Source organism: Meriones unguiculatus, chromosome 16 (genome assembly GCF_030254825.1).
Source record: "Meriones unguiculatus strain TT.TT164.6M chromosome 16, Bangor_MerUng_6.1, whole genome shotgun sequence".
NCBI lineage: Eukaryota > Metazoa > Chordata > Mammalia > Rodentia > Muridae > Meriones > Meriones unguiculatus.
The window spans coordinates 19912803-19930405 of NC_083363.1; the positions used below are offsets into that span (position 1 = coordinate 19912803).

The 17603-nt window shown below is 39.0% G+C and overlaps 1 pseudogene; it reads left to right on the forward strand.

Moving 5' to 3' along the window:
• The first annotated feature begins 16206 nt into the window (after nt 1-16206).
• On the forward strand, nt 16207-16857 carry LOC110560336 (transmembrane emp24 domain-containing protein 10-like; annotated as a pseudogene).
• Nucleotides 16858-17603: the final 746 nt, after the last annotated feature.

Genomic DNA, 17603 nt, shown 5'->3' on the forward strand with positions numbered 1-17603 from the left:
TACATAATTCATTTAGTTCACATATGATTGCATGTATCAAGATTATTCTAAAGGAAAATATGGAAATCTTGTTCCTTCTGAAAATTATTTATTATTACATTAGTTTTTATCCAATTTCTCAAAAGGAAACAGTGCACTTTTATTCCATGTGTACTTGTGAAGCTAAGAATTGTAATGATCACCAAAATGGACTATAGAGTGGTATTTTGGAATAGATGTTGAGATAGCCATACACCGACACTGCTGTGGCTTCAATACAGAGACATCTAAAAGGCTCAAGTGGGAAGGATTGGCTCACAGTGTAGCCCTGCTCAAAGGTAGAGTTTAGGGTACCAATTAGCTCCTGCGGGCTTTGGCATCATAAACTAGCTATCAATAATGAATTCGGAACTCAAGGGCATTAAGAGAGTGAGAGAATTTTCAGAAAAGGGAAGTGACTGGCTCCTGAAGACTTTGGCATCATCAATGATGTATCAATAGTTGATCCAGAACTGAAGGGCATTATGCCTGTAAGGGAAATTTGAGAGGAGGCTTAGCTTGAGGATATGTATCACTGGGGCTGTGCCTTCTAGGGATACATTCTTTCTCATTTTTCTTCTTTCTCTCTGCCTTCCTCTTGCCATTAGGAATCTAAGTGGAGGATGAGGTGAGGCTGATAATAGGGAGGGGATCAGGTGAGCAGAGAGAGGAGGAGGGGTTATGAGGAGAAGAACTGGGAAAGAGAATAGAAATCGGTGTATGAGGTGGCATCTCTGTGGGGTGTCTCTAGCTGAGACTTCAAGCAATGTGTGTTAAGAAGCATGAAGTTGGCACCTCCTGTAGCCAGGTGAAATTTCCAATGAAGGCAGGGGGACACCAACCCACACATAAAGCCCTCCACTCAAAATATGTCTTGTCTATAAGAAGTGTAGGGGCAAAGATGGAACGGATACTGAGGAAATGGCAAACTGGTGACTGGTCCAGCTTGAGACCCACCCAACGGGAGAGGATCAACTTCTGTCACTGTTAATGATACTCTGCTGTGATGCAGACAGGAGTCTAGCTAACTGTAGTCTGAGAGGCTTCATCTGGCATCTGATGGAGACAGGCAGAGACCCAAAGCCAAGCAGTGGATTGAGCTTGGAGAGTGCTGTGGAAGAATGGTTAGAAGGACAGAGCTAGTCAGTGGTCAAGGACACCACAAGAAGACCTACAGAGCAATCTAACCTGGGCCCAAATAGGCTCACAGAGAGTGATCCACCAACCAAAGTGCTTGCATGGACTGAGCTTTCTCCCTCTACACAAATGTAGTAAATGTTGAGCTTGGTCATCATGTGTGTTGCCCAGCAATAGGAGTAGAGGCAGTCTCTGGATCTGTTACCAGATGGCTGGTCAGTTTCCCCTACCTAGGCTACCTTGTCACTTCCTGATGGGAGAGGATTATTTAATCTCACTATGACTCCAGATACCAGGGTAGATTAGTATCAATTGGAGCCTCCTCTTCTCTGGGAGGAAGAAGGGGGATGGGAGGAGGAAGGTGTGGGGTGTGACTGGGAAGAGAAGAGGAAGGGGGCTGGGATCAGGATGTAAAGCTATTAAATACACAATAAACAAATAAATAGGTGGAGAAAAAATTGTAAGAATATGTACACATGAACTTTATTTCTCTGGACCACTATTACCATCCTGCTCTTTTCTAAGGGATATTTATTAACGTTTTAACCTGTGTTCCTGAGTTTGAAGAATTTAGCACAAGCCATAAAACAGCAGACTATCCAATACTGGCTGACCAGTATCAGTGAATCAGATCAATGAAAGGATATATGAAAAAGAATATGAAAGAAGGGGGAGGTAGAAAGACCTGGAGGGGACAAGAGCTCCAAAAGGAGATGAACAGAGCCAAAAAACAAACAAACAAAAAACAAACAAACTGAGCCCTGGCGGCCCTGCAGAGACTGATACCCCAACGAGGTATAATGCATGGAGAGGACCTAAAACCCTGGCTCAGATGTAGCCCATAGATTCAGTATCAAAGTGGGGTCCCTAGTAAGGGGAGCAGGGGTTTTCTCTGGCATGAACTCAGTGGCAGGTACTCTGAGTACCTTCCATGGTGTGTGTGTGTGTGTGTGTGTGTGTGTGTGTGTGTGTCGGGGGTGTAGCCTTGCCAGGCCACAGAGGAAGACAATGCAACCAGTCCTGATGAGACCCGATAGGCTAGGGTCATATAGAAGGGGAGGAGGACCTCTTGTGTCAGTGGACTAGGGGAGGGGCATGAGGGAGAAGATGGAGGGACAGTGGGTTTGGGAGGAGACAAGGGAGGGGGTCACAGCTGAGATACAAATTGAATCATTTGTAAGAAATGATAATAAAAACATATAAAAAAGAATAAAGTGTAAATGTACCAAACAATACCACATTGCCTTTCAATATAGCAGAGTTCACCTTTTAAGTATATTTTGAAGTAGTTCTGTAATGTATTAACCTGTGGTCAACATGGTTGACTTGTGTTTTAAGGAGGCTATCTTGTGAAAGAGAAAGAATAGACAGTTTGTACCAATAACAATTTTGCCTTTTTCTGATGTGAAATACAAGAAAAATAATAGGAAAATATTCCTGATGGTTCTGTGTTTAATGAAGCATAAACTAAACAACCGTCTTTCATTTGCAAGTTTTCTTTTTCTTGGTGTTGCTGCTAAGAGATTCAAGAAAGGGAAACAACCACTTAATAACAAGTCTGTGAAAGCCACCGCAGATGGTAATCATGAGTTCCCCAGGATTGCAAGGCAAGTAGAGCTACTTGGGAAGGAAATAAAAACATGGGGCTTCAGTCCCTTGGGAGAAATTATGCCAGGCAGTCTGATTGAGTGGAAACTACCCAATAAACTGTTCATGGACTTTACAATCAGTGAACTCTATAAAAGAGACTCAATTTCCTGAATTGCATGTCAAGGAATAAATTTACATGACATATACACTTGAAGGAAACACAAGGGAGTGTGAGGATCCAGGGACGCTGTGGGGATAAATGGGTATTACCACGCAACTGCCTGACCTCTTAGAGTCTTCCTGCATATGTGATTGGATATTATTGCCTAATCTCTCTCTGTTTCTCTCTCTCTCCCTTCCTCGTTTTCTCCCCATTGCTCTCCCCCCAACACAATTGTCTCTCATAGCTGATCCAGCCTGCTATACAATAAAGACCCCTACAAAGAAAAAGACTTCCTTCCTGCATTAGGGCTAGACTAGCTAAACTAGGTCAACTGTGCTTCAGAGTATATCTAGTAAGTCTAGATATGATTGTCCCAAATACCCATCTAATAATAATGGAGATTATAATAAGTTCATAAATATGCCCAGGTATGGTAGAGTGATTATAAAAAAATCCCTAGGCTTCCTGTCTGTCTGTTTCTATATCTATTATGATTTTCCTGCCTCTCCATGTAAGTGTTCTTTAAATCTGGCTCTTTGATTTCTCACCAGAGGAATTTTAGCAGTCCCAACACCCAAGCTGGCCTTGTATTTGTCTTGATCAAAGGAATTTGACAGAAGCCACAATGTGCTGGTTCTGAGCCTAGACCTCAAAGACTTTCCAGCCTTTTCTTCCTTTTCTTAGCCCTCATTGCCATGACTTAACAAGTCTATGGCATTTGTCCTTGAGGACGGGATAACATATGAAGGAGAAATTGGAGGCTATTCAGGACTGTGACACCATCTCTCCCTCAGGCAGTCTTCCACCTGTCTCCAGACATAAACGAGGACACCCCATGCTATCACAGCTATTTCCTATTAGAAATGCTTTACAGGTGTTTGTTTAAATCACCAAGTGACTTGAGTTGTCACTAGAGATGTCTTTCCTACCAGGAGATATATTTTTTGGAGTTCCAGAGAAGGGATGTGTGTTATCAATTCCCAAGAGTATGCTTGAGAGGAATGAAAGAGTAGTCACTCTACAGAAACAAAAATAGAAATTGCCACAGACACATGAAGGTCTTGTTCTATAACAACCATCCATAGTGAGGGCACTGAAAGCCTAGGCTATAGAGTGTGAGACATCTTTCATTCCCAGGTGTTTGCATGGTCAAGAGCACTACCTTACTTCATCATCTTGTCTGTCTTCCTTTTTCCACTCTATTTCTATGCTTGCAAGACAACACTATCCATACCTCACATTCATGTATATATTTAAATGAAGTCATGCAAAGTGCCTTTTGTGAGCACAATGAAAAAAAAAAACTAGAAATCAAATATACAGGAGACTCAAAAGCTCTTCAACATTGTGAAACTGAAAGACATATTTAGAAATGATCCATTAGTCAATGGGAAGTCAAGAGAAGATGAGGAAACAGAATTTTTTGAGTAAAACTAAAAATAAAATCTATTAAAAACCCTGAGATACAAACACATCAGCACTGAAAGGAGATGATACAACATACATTGAGTAAACAAAAATGAAACTTGTATCGAGAATCTAAGTTTCCAGCTCAAGAACATTGGAAGACAAGAGTAAATAAACTGGAAAACAATCATCAAAGGAATAACAAGAATAGAAGCAACACGTTGAAATAAAAATAAAACTGTCATAGTGGAAAAATCAATAAAATAATTCTAGGAAGAACAATAAAATTGAATGGTCTCAATATACTGGACCTAGGCCCCCTACACAGATGTAGTCAGTAAGCAGCTTAGTCTTTATATAGTCATTCCCTAGTTAGAGGAATGGTGGCTGACTCTGACAGGAACTCTGTTGCCTGATTTTTGATCACTTTCCCTTGGCAGGGCTAGCTCTCCAGGAAACAGCAGAAGAGGATGTGCTCAGTCCTGATATAACTTGATATGCTGGGGTGGGGGTGGGGCTCCTCTTCTCTGAAGAGTAAGGAAGGGAAGAGAGGGTGGGATTGGGAGGAGAGGAAGGATGGGGCTAGGACCAGGATGTAAAATGAATAAATTAAAGTTGATGTTAAATTAAAACAAAACAAAACCTGAAAGCCTAAAGAATCAGATTCAAACAAGAAGAGAAAGGCTGGGAAGACAACTCTTTGTATCAATCAAATTCTCACCATGCAAAGGTGAGGAATGGAATTTGGATTTCCATACCCCATGTAAAAGCAATAGACAAACTGGCTAGTTATATTTGCAAGAATTGGCTAGGCTCTAGGTTAAAAAGAAAATACTGTATATGCAAAAAGCAGGCTGATTGGGGAAGACGCTTAGCATCAAACTTGGACTCCACATCTGTGTGCACACTTGTGTACCTGCACCCCCACGCACATAACAAAATAAGCGTACACCCAAAAGCACTACACACACATCCACATGAGGAGGAGAGAAAGAGAGAGACACACATAGAGAGAAGACAGAGAGAGAGAGAGACAGAGAGAGGAAATGGAGGAGGAGAAGGTTTAGGAGGAGTCTTGTTTTAAAAAAATATTCCCCAAGAAAGAAATTCACAATGTCTTATGATGTCAGTTAAATGCCTTCACTAATGTCAATAAAACATCATTAGTTTTAAAGTTCTCCTTCATGAAAACAAAATAAGAGAGAATATTTTCAAAACATTTTAAGAAGATTAGACTACATTGATATAATATCCTGAAAAATATTTTCTAGCCCACTATCAGAGAAAGGAAGATTACTAATCTATAGAAAGAGTGTTTAAAACTCTACATTTATAAATAAAATTGAAACGCTTATAAAAGTTAGTTAAACATTTTGAAACTTCTAGGGGATTCAGATAATAGAATAGAAATGATAACAGAATAGAAATCTCAAGCCTGTAGACCATCAAGTATAGAAGGAATAAGTAATCATCAGCTAGACAAAAGGGAAGAGAGGAGAGGGGAATGAACCAGTAGAGGCATCAAAATGAATACGTTCTCTAGTAACATTTGGGTCTTCTCAAATACACTAATCTAAGTGTCAGAGAAAAAAGTGGATCAAAAAAATCAAATAATAATTGACAGATTATCTGACCTTAAAATCTTAGCCTACATTTTAATGACAGAAAACACGAAGAAAAAAATGCACCTGGATGTAGTTAAGATGTCTAACCTTAGTCCACCAGAACATATGGACTTGCAGGATTACTCTAGTAGGCTGTTTGACAAGTAGCCTTGTTTTAAAAAGCATATAAGTAGGGGTTGGGGAGATGGCTCAGTAACTGAGAGCGCTCACTGCTCTTGAAGAGAAGTGGAATTCTGTCCTCAACATGCACATCAGGCACTGCACAATCACCTATAACGCTATCCTGCACTGGTCTCCAAGAATGCTACCGACACGTGCACATAAATAAAAATGAACCTTTTAAAAAGGTAAATTAAGTAACATTATACGTGTCATTTCGGATAACATACCTAATTTTTGCAGATTATTTAAAACTATTCATCTCAGTTTTGATTCTACTGCTGATCAGTCTTAAGGCAAAGTGCCACAATGATTTGATTTACTTTGAACTTCACAGTGGATTGAAGATTTAGCTGGAACCGATTATAAAGTTTGGCAGTGGTATCTGGAAATTCTGATGTGAATATGTTGTCCTAGTGTCAGGCAATGGTGTTGAATTGATAGCATGCTTTTCATGTCGGATTCACATCATAAAGGAGAATTACCAGATACTCAGCTGAGCATTTCTCTTGTAAACACAATATACTGGCTACATTTGTTTCAAATTAATTATAAGAGCAGTTCTTTGGCAGAAAATTAAGCCTTGTGGTATTTATGTTTCACAGTACTTTTTGTGTGGCATAAATGGTAATTTTTAAGACATCTCAAAAATAGAAAAATTAATTGAATTTTTAATGTTTTTAATTTTTTATGCATCAATATTAGAAACTTGGTGAGAAAATGTTTAGCAAATATATTTTATTACTACTCTGTTAGACTGGGTAATTTTATAACCATTCTTGAATAGATTTCATTGTTGATAAAGAAATGAAACAGTAACAACATAAACATGTAAAGCAAACATGAAAAACTTCTTTTCTACACTTGTTTGCGATTCCATTTTAGAATCAGCGGTAGTCCTCAGTTGTATAGATTCTGGCTATGAAACCCAATCATGCCAATGTCATGTTGGGTCAGAGATGCTCTTGGGCAGATATTCAAGATGAAAAGTGTTTAATTTTCTGACACAAAAGAAGAAGAGATCTGTGATATAAAAAGACTCACCCAACTCTCATTACTCTTTTACTTTTCATGGAACAGTGACTATATTAAATGGAACATATGCAAAATCAAGAGAGAGCTCTGGGATAATACAAAGGAAATTATATTATTTCAATGGAAAAAAATAAAAATTTCTCAAATTTTGAGGAGGACTCGAAGTATTAATCACATTTTTGTTTCCTTAATGTTTATTAAAAAAAAAAAAACAAAAAAACAAAAACAAGATGGGAAGGGGCACTTCATTCTCATCAAAGAAAAGATCCACCAGGAGGACATCACAATCCTGACATCTATGCATCAAACACAAGCACTCCTGCATTTGTCAAAGAAACATTATAAAAGCTTAAATCACCCCTTGATTCCCAACACCTCAATAGTGGGAGATTTCAACTTCCCACTCTCGCCAAAAGTAAAGTCCAAGTGACTCAAAGATTACAACATAAAACATAAAACCAAACACACTAAACCTGTTAGAAGAAAAAGTAGGGAAGAGCTTTGAACTCATTGGCACAGGAGACAACTTCCTGGACAGAACACCATCAGCACAGACTCTAATAATCAACAATCAATAAATGGGGACTTATGAAACTGAAATGATTATGTGAAGCAAAGGACACTGTCATCAGAACAACAGCCTACAGACTAAGAAAAGAATTTCGCCAACCCACCATCTGACAGAGAGCTAATATCCAGAATATACAAAGCACTTAAGAAATTAAACACCAACAAATCAAGTAATCCAATTAAAAAATTGATACAGAGCTAAGCAGAGAATTCTCAACAGAGGAATGTCAAATGACAGAAAAAAAAACACTTAAAGAAATGCTCAACATCCTTAGTCATCAGGGAAATGCAAATCAAATGACACTGAGATTCCACCTCACACCATATTAAAATCTATAGTCTTAAAGAAGCTAAAAATCAAGGAGAACCCTAGGGAAGATGTTTAATCCTCATTCAGAAGGGCAAACAGGATAGACATCAGAAGTAGAAGAAGAGAAGGAACTGGGCAGGAGCTTTCCACAGAGGACCTCTGAAAGAATCTAATCACCAAGGTATCAAAGGGGAAACTGAGATTCATAGCCAAACTTTGGGCAGAGTGCCAGAATTCTTATGGAAGAAGAGGGAGATAGAAAGCCCTGGAGGGGTCTGAGCTGGGGTTCCAGGTCCTCCTCATGCATGGTGCTTGGTTGAAATATTGGTCTCTGTCCTGTGGGTCTCCTTGTGGAGTTCTTGTCCCCTCCAGGTCTTTCCATCCATGCCCCTCAACTGAAAAATGGATACAGAAATTGTGATATATTTACACAGTGGAATACTACTCAGCAATTAAAAACAAGGAAATCATTAAATTTTCAGGCAAATGGAGGGAACTAGAAAATATCATCCTGAGTGAAGTAACCCAGAAGCAGAAAGACACACATAATGTATACACACTTATAAGTGGATATTAGCCATATAATATAGGATAAACATACTCAAATATATAGTCTTAAAGAAGCTAAACAACAAGGAGGACCCTAGGGAAAAGGCTGAAACCTCATTCAGAGTGGCAAACAGGATAGACAGGAGAAGACAAGGAACAGGTCAGGAGCCTTCCACAGGGGACCACCGGAAGACTATACCCATCAGGGTAGTGAAGGAGATGCTGAGACTCATAACCAAAATTTGGGCAGAATGTAGGAAACCTTATGGAAGAAGAAGGAGATGGAAAGACCTGGATAGCTCTTAGGTTCTCTCCTAAGGCCTAGCCATCCATTGAGAGGACCTAGAACCCCTGCTCAGCAGAAGCCCATTGGTGACTCAGTTTCCAAATGGCTTACCATAGCAATCCATTTTTCCCAGTTATTGGTAACAGGAGATTTTCTTCTTGCAGAGTGGGTGTTAAGTCCAGAGAGTACTACTGGTTATTCCCATAACATTTGAGCCACTGTTGTCCTAGTGGAAAGTCCTTGATGGTCCATGCATTGTTCTATCTCACAGGATTCACGGTTAAATAAGGCTATCAACAACTTTTTTTTTTTTCACCAGGAGTATATATAGAATTTTCAAGGAATACAGACTTGCAATGGCTGTGGTTGCCTAAACAAGACTTGTTCCAGATCAAGCTAGCCAAATTCCGAGAAAGAATATGGGAAGGTGGGACCTGGAGTCCCATGCTGTGGCTGAGATCCTATTGACCATGATGGCGACTGGACGGTGAGATGTCTTTCATCCTCAGGAAGCGGGGTCTGTGCGGCTTGGCTTCACATGCTGCAGCAGACTGTTCTATACTCATGGACACAGTGGCGGCACCAAATGGGATTTAGTGAGTTTAAAAGCAGAGTGTGTGGACTTGTGTGGGAAAAATGGAGAAAAGAATAGGAAAGGGATTGCAGTAGGGAGGGAGAGTAGACAAGGATCTGATGAAAACATGTATGGGGGGATGAAATTATCAAACAATTTTAACATGGAAATGAAAACACACCCATAAAGTGTTAACCAGAACAATGATACGTTACCTCAAAACTTATTCATTTCAGAACCTGAACATTTGTAAGATTTGATATAAAGCAACTAGATGTAGGTAAATATAATTGGAATCACACACTACATCAGGCCTTCTGAGGTCTTGGACTTCCCCACCTACACACAGAGGCCATCCTTGGTTGTCCTGACACATGTTTAACTACAGATAGGTGCGATGCAATCCACAGGAACAGAACCAAACTGTGCGTTTAAGGTGTACATGGCATAGGAGTGTCCATCCCTGCATGGACACTTCTGTCTAAGCATGTCAGCAATTATAGGTAAATATTCCAAAGGCACACAGTCCCCTCTGCCTCACTCTCTCACTCCTATAGTTTGGTGTCTTTACCCCTTTAAAGAAAAGAGAATAATAGAAACTACTTGTTCACATTTCTTTCCTCATAGTTTTCAGTGGACACCAAGGAAACAACGATGTCCATATTTCATCTGTGTGGTATTGTGTTCTTCTGCATTAAACAAACTTCAAAATTTAGTCAGAAGGTTCCAGACCCATGTTATTGCAGCACAGGTGGACTAGAGGAAAAGTCAAAATAGCTCTTACATATACCTGGAAAGACACAGGTGACATCAGCATCTGGAGAAACAGTAATCAAGTAACTAAGGTGCGAACACATTTCACATATTTATTCGCAGGACAAGATTAGTAGGACAACATACGTGAACCTTGGAGGAAAGCATGCTGATAGTAAATATAAAATTTGTATATCAAATATGTATAAATACGTGTACATTTCCTCTGGTCTTTGTGTTTTTTCCTAATTTGTTACTGGTATTAACTTTTCTAAGTTCTTTTTGTGCCTCTCCAGATTTTCCTTAAGTGTCGGAAAGAAGTATTGGAAATCCCCGTCCCCCCCTTTTTTTCCTAAAGGGCTTATTCTCTAAGCTACTCTTTTTAATGATGTTGTCATCTTGTAGAAGTCCTTGTAGGTTACTTTGCCAGTATGACAGGTGTGGGAAATGTTGGGTTTTCTTTAGTTTCTTTTTTTTTTTCTTTTTAATATATATCTCAACTCTCAGAAAACTGTCTTCACTTGCTGTGGGGTCTCTGTGTGAGGCGCAGATCAGATGAGACCCACCCCGTGGTCCCATCACCTATCCTCAGACTATGTAAGCATGGTGGCTGGGAAGTAATTTAAAGTTCTATGCCCAAACGTTTTAGGGGTCTGAAAGCAATGGGGTAAAAGCACAGAAAGAGATGTCACTCCCTGTGTGGGTTTCTATCATAACAGTGAGGTTGTTCTTCCTCAGTTATCCCTTGGTCCAAGCTTATCCTTAGAATGGTGTATTTCTTCTTTCCTTTTAAATAGATTCTTTTTTAAAAATAAATGAATATTTTCTTTATTTGGGACCACATATTCCTGATTACTGAATTCTTATTAGAAAGCTTCCTATGTGACTGAACATGGATCAGCTTGTATATTCTATGTATATCACAAGGTAAGTTTCACCTGACAGTATCACTTATTCCAGTACTTTTTTCCAAGAAAATAATTGTTCAGTAAGAGGCATAGTATTAGTAAGCACACTGATATTTTACATTAATTAAGAGAAGCTGTGCTGTGGTGGCACATGCCTTTAATCCCAACACTTGAGAGGCAGATAGAGGAATATCTCTGAGTTCAAGGCCACTCTGGTCTACAAAAAAAGTTCCATGACAGATAGGGCCACTAAGAGAAATCCTGTCTCAAAAAGCCAAAATAAATAAATAAATGAATCAATGAAGATAGATAAATAGATAGATAGATAGATAGATAGATAGATAGATAGATAGATAGATAGATGGAAATTTCAGAAGGTAGATTGCTTTGTTGCTCAAAATTCTACTTTGGCTGATTAATATCACAGCACATTAAGGTCAATATTACATTCTTATATTCCTTGAACTTCAATGGTCACTCCTCTCCCCAAAGTAGGCAGAAAGAGTGATACACATATATTTAATTTATAATGTGAATCATCAAAGTAACCTCCCAGTGCACTATTTCATTAGGAAAGAAGACAAAAATACTTAGATAAACTTTCAACAAGTTTATCTAACACTCTTCTCAGAATGGCAGGGGATATGATAGTGAATAGTGAAGATGAAGATAATTGCAGGACATTTCCAAAAATTGGAGGAAAATCTTTTGTGCAGGACTCCGTTGCTGCATTAGTTAGGGTTTTCTTGACTCAGGAGAGGGAAATGAAAACATTCTAGAAGAAATAACACCACCTAAGATTTTGCCTAATTTTAAGTCAGTCAAGATGCCACAAGGACCCTGAGACTGAGATATTCCTGCAGTGCTAAAGGCCTGTGCATCTCTGTGAAATGAATGTTGCTGGACTTTGTAAAAATTCTGACAAGCTGAGCTCATTTTCTCTTCATGCATACATTATCTTTATCCACCAGCACTGGCTTCTCACACAAACGTCAGCATAATCCACCCAAGGGAACTGGCTATTGTCATAAACAAGGCATCTACTTTTCTGGATAGCATGTAATTAGACTTCAATAGATAATGACACTTGTTTCTTAGAAATAAATCACTAACAAGAATAATTGCATTAGTCAGAGAAGCACAGGGTGCTGATATGGGAGCCATATAACTCTCAAAAATCTCAGTAACGTTTCTCCCCTTGAACATTTCCTTGTGTGTTCAATCTCTGTTAGCTTTGGTGACTCTTTGTTAATATCTTGTGGTGACTTAGAAATAAAGCTTTGTAAACACTTGTTGTCCCTTCCACTCTGCACTCAGAACAGAGCCAAAGGGAATACTTATAGTCCCTTTATCTTTCACCTTCAATTGCTTTAGCTGAGAATTACACTGGAGTTTGAAGCCTGGGCCGAAAGATTGGTTCACATGACCTTGCCGAGTCATAGAGGTAAGAAAATAAAGCCAGCACAGGAAATATTTAGGAAGAATTACTACCTCTGTAAGAAGCCTCTAAGATGGGGCTGGAGAGATGGCTCAGCAGTGAAGAAAGTTGTTGCAGTTGTACAGGATATAGATTCAGATACCAGGACTCACATGATGGCTTACAATCATCTGTAACTCCAGTCCCAAGGGTTCTGATGTCGTCTTGTCATCTCCATGGGCACCAGGTATATATGTTGTGCACATATATACATGTAAAAAAACAATTCCACAACTAAAAATAAAGCATGCTTTTATAAAACATTTAAAACAATTTTATATAATTGTGGAAAGTTACTTGTTGTATGGATACTAAAAGTTAACAAGCTAATGTAAGTACCTGAATCTTAAGGGTGTAGCTCAATATTAAAACATTAGCCTGTTCAAGGACCAGTGTTCCATTTCCAGCACTATACCCAGATAATGACATAGCTAGGTAGATACAAAAGAACCTGAATATTATTTCATGCATACAAGAAAGATGAATTTATAAAATGAAAATATTAACCATGAATGTGATAAATATATCACCGCAATGTATCAGAGAAAATAATTTTCTTTTCATTTAATAATATTGGACGAATTTAATTTTTTAAATTTGTTTTTTATTCACTCTACATCTTGGTTATAGCCCCATTCATCTGCCCTCCCAGTCCCACTCTCCCACCCCACCATCCTCTATTCCTCAGAAAAGGGGAGCTCCTTTGCCCATCCACTATCACATCACGACTGAGCATGTCCTCTTGTCACCTAGCAAGTCAATCCCACCAGAGGAAAGTGATCAAAAAGCTGGCAAGTGAGTCAGTGTCAGATGCAGGCCCCTGCTAAACAAAATAATGATACCTCCTATTTCATTTAATGTACCTCGCACTTTCGGGCACATTTGATATCTAATTGCTTGGATAACAAACAGACCACTTAAAAGAAAACGTAGAAGTCTTGTTGGAGAAAGTTGGAGTAGGCAAAATTATCCTAAAGAAACCAACAATTCCAATTACCTAAGAGATCTTAGCTGAGCAAAGAAGACTGTATTAAAATTAATAATTTATATTATTTTAAGAGAATTCATGGAGTGAAAAGGAAAATTACAGTCTAGGGGACAGTATGTTGTAATAAACAGATCTATAATGAAACCACGTATACTTTGCATTAAAGAGAGAAAGGCAGATTACTTGGTCTGGAAACAGAAAGCTTAGAACATTACCTTCTTGAAGGAAGGTAACTGAGTAGCTAAAATCTTATTTATTAGTTATTAAAGACATACAAAACTGAGATCACAGTTTAACACTATCATATACACAACAGAATGTAATGAAAAAGATCCCCAACTCAGCCTCAGTGCAGAGAGAGCGTTTAAACACTCTCACTTGGTTGCTGGAAATGTAAACTGATAAAAGTCATACCTTCTAAAGTAGAACACACCCAGAAATACTGAATTAGGAAAATATTCTTTGACAGGATAAATATGTATATATATTCATGAAATATATTTATAATAATGTTTAATGCAATGCTTTTCATAAAAGGTAGAGACTGAAGCAGACCAAATAAATGCCCATCATACAGGATAAAGCAAGAAGCAGCCAGATTTTGAGGGAGAACAGATAGTAAACTATTTAGCTTCTGTACGCCATGTGGTCTCTGCCACAAATACCTTGTTATGACTTTGGAGTGTAAACCAAATCTAGAAAATCTCTAACCAAGCTTGCTTAGCTGTATTTCACCAGTTTGATTGAAAACCCAGGTGGTTTATTGGATTTGGTCAATAAGTTCTGCCCATTCCAATTGCATAGATTAAATACAGACTACATAGTTAAACAGTGGATGTTAAAAATCAAAGACCATAAAAACACTGTAACTATATAACCAACATAGATGAATCTCATGTATTTTTATGTAGAACACTAATTTTATTTTATTTTTTATTATTTATTATAATTTATTCAGTTTTACTCCCTGCTGTAACTCCTTTCTCTCATCTCCTCCTAGTCCCATCCACACTTCCTCTTCTCCACCTATGCCCTTTCACTAGTCCCCTGATAGGGGAGGTCGTCCTCCCCTTCTATCTGAACCTAGCCCATCAGTTCTCAACAACTCTGGCTGCACTGTCTTCCTCTGTGGCCTGGCAAGGTTGCAACCCCTCTCCCCTGGAGGTGATCCAGCCACTGAGTCCATGTCAGAGACAGCCCCTGCACCCTTGCAAGGGACCCACTTGGAAACCTATGGGTTTCCTCTGAGCAGAGGTCTAGGTCCTCTCCATGCATGGTCCTTTGTTAGAGTATCAGTTTCTCTAGCCCCCGCCCCCCGACCCAGGTATTTTGGTTCTGTTGGTCTTCTTGTGGAGTATCTGTCCCCTCTATGTCTTTCTATCTCCCTCTTCTTCCATAGGTTTCCTGCACTCTCCCCAAAGTTCGGCTACGAATCTCAGCATCTCCTTTGATACACTGATGGGTAGAGTCTTTCAGAGGTCCTCTGTGGAAAGCTCCTGCCCTGTTCCCTGTCTTCTCCTACTTCCAATGCCTATCCTGTTTGCCCTTCTGGGTGAGGTTTCAGCCTCTTCCCTAGGGTTCTCCTTGTTTAGCTTCTTTAGGACTATAAATTTTAATATGTTTATCCTATATTATATGGCTAATATCCACTTATAAGTGAGTATATACCATATAGGTCTTTTTGCTTCTGGGTTACCCCACTCAGGATGCTCTTTTCTAGTTCTAATTTGCCTACAGATTTTATGATTTCCTTGTTTTTAATTGCTGAGTGCTATTTCATTGTGTAAGTGTCCCACACTTTCTGTAACCATTCCTCCATTGAGGGACATCTGGGTTGTTTCCAGATTATAGCTATTAAAAAACAAAACTGCTATGAGCATAGTTGAGCACATGTCTTTCTGAAATGGTGGGGCATCTTTTGGGTATATGCCTAGGAGTATTATAGAAGAAACAAGACATATGAATATTCAAATTGTATGATTTCATGTATTAAGTGGCCATGTATAGAACTGCAAATCAGAAGGATGGTTTCCCCTGGTGTATGTGTGTGTGTGTGTGTGTGTGTGTGTGTGTGTGTGTGTGATATCTGTGGGTAGAGTAGCTATAGTCTATGTAGAAATTCTTAACAGAGAGTTCAGAATGAGTAAGTGTTCTGAATAGCTAATGCTATTCTTTTTCTAACTAGCTTCTGGCTAGAAATATATTTTACCTTGTGAAAATCCATCAAGCGATTCATGAAGTATTTCTGATCAGTACATATGGCTTTGTTCCATGGGGAAGGATGGTCTTAAGAAAATGGATGGTTCATAGCCTTTAATCGAGTAGCAGCAGGCGTTCAGGTTTCTCAAATGCTAATTTAAATTTATTTCATTATGGTAGAAAAATGAAAGAAGATTAAATTACCTTTAAAATAAAACCATAAAACCAAACCCTGTCAAAAGTTTTCAAGTCACATTCAATCATAACTGAATGTAGAAAATTTAAAGCATGGTTTTTTTAAATAATAGATTGGGAGACGTATCATGATAATATTAAATTAATAAAAGGTCTGTATTCTAATCAGAGTAATAACTAACAGGAACTTGAAGGTTCTGGCATTCATTAAATTAAAATATAAATTATTATAGGCCCTAGGTGATGAACTAGGCTCTTGTGCCATGTCTGGCCTGTCTGGTCCACTACCCTGGCCTGGCCCCTCCCAGCTTTGCTCTTTCTGTTCCTGATTGGCCCCAGTTCCATCCTCACCATCTCCTTCCATCTTCTCGTGAACTGCTGCAAATGTCTCTGTGAGGAGATCCACAAATCACTGTTAAAGATGGGTGCGTAGCTCACTCCCCAGTCAGGGAACAATGGGGACATGCGCACCTAACTCGAGATCACAGATTTGCCAGACATACTTTGTGCATCAAGGGAGATGCAACTAAGTGGAATTTAGCTTTTACTGTGTTGCTGTATGATCTGTTGAGGTGTTTTTTGAGAGCAAGGAGATTAGGTGGATACTTGAACAACTTGTGGTTCTACACATGAAGTACAGACTGGAGGGTAAAAATTACGCAGAGATTGCCAAAGCTGATCAATCCAAACCATTGGAAGCGGAGTTATGATGCCAAGAGGACCTTTGTGAAACATTCGTTAATGGTTTGGTGTACGTGAAGAAGTGGGGAGAGGAGATGTGTGACAGCAGTGATTAAAGGAACTCTCAAGTCCTGTACTTCAGCATCTTATACATGTTCAGTCACATTGGACTAGCCACCTGTCTGGTCTTCTACCTGTGTTGCTTCTTCAAGTCCAATAATTTGATAGAGTAATGGGGCTCAGTCTTCTGTCTCCTTGTACCTCAGCCAGCAGAGCATCACTGCGATATGCCTGGCTTAGCTCAAGACTATCCTACCAGTGGTGATATCAAAACAATGGAGTTTTCTTGCCAGAACTGATGTCTTTTGGTATGGGAGAACACGGCAGCATCTATACCCAAGAAGTCAACAAGGTTCATAGGATTTGGACCAGTTTTGCAACAAGATCATTAAATTCACCTATGAAGTTAAAAAATAAAAATAAAATAGAGGTTACCTAGATAAAGCCAATGCCATCATTCATTTTAGATTTCCTCACTTGTTCTGTTTGAGCTGATTTCTTTCTTTCTCCCACTTGGTCATCATCTTTGTTTTTCACTATAGTCCTTCTTCCAAGATTCGTACAACCTTGGTCAGCTTGTCTCATACCGGTTGTTCTCTTCTGGTTTCCTTTTGAAAACATTCTGCTCTACCTCTTGGTGCTTAGATGAAATGCATGCATAGCTGCTGTCTGTATCCTTCATGATTTTATGGCTCTTAAGAGTGTTATAGATGGGAAAAGGTGAACATAAAAGTGAACATAAAAAGGTGCTCACTGTACTATAAAGAATCTCTTTTAAATTTCTTTTTTTAATTTATTGTTTTATTAATTACAGTCTATTCACTTTGTATCCCACCTGTAACCCCCTCCCATTCCCCCTCCCAATTCCACCCTCTTTTCCCCTCATGCCTCTCCCCCAGTCCACTGCTAGGGGAGGTCT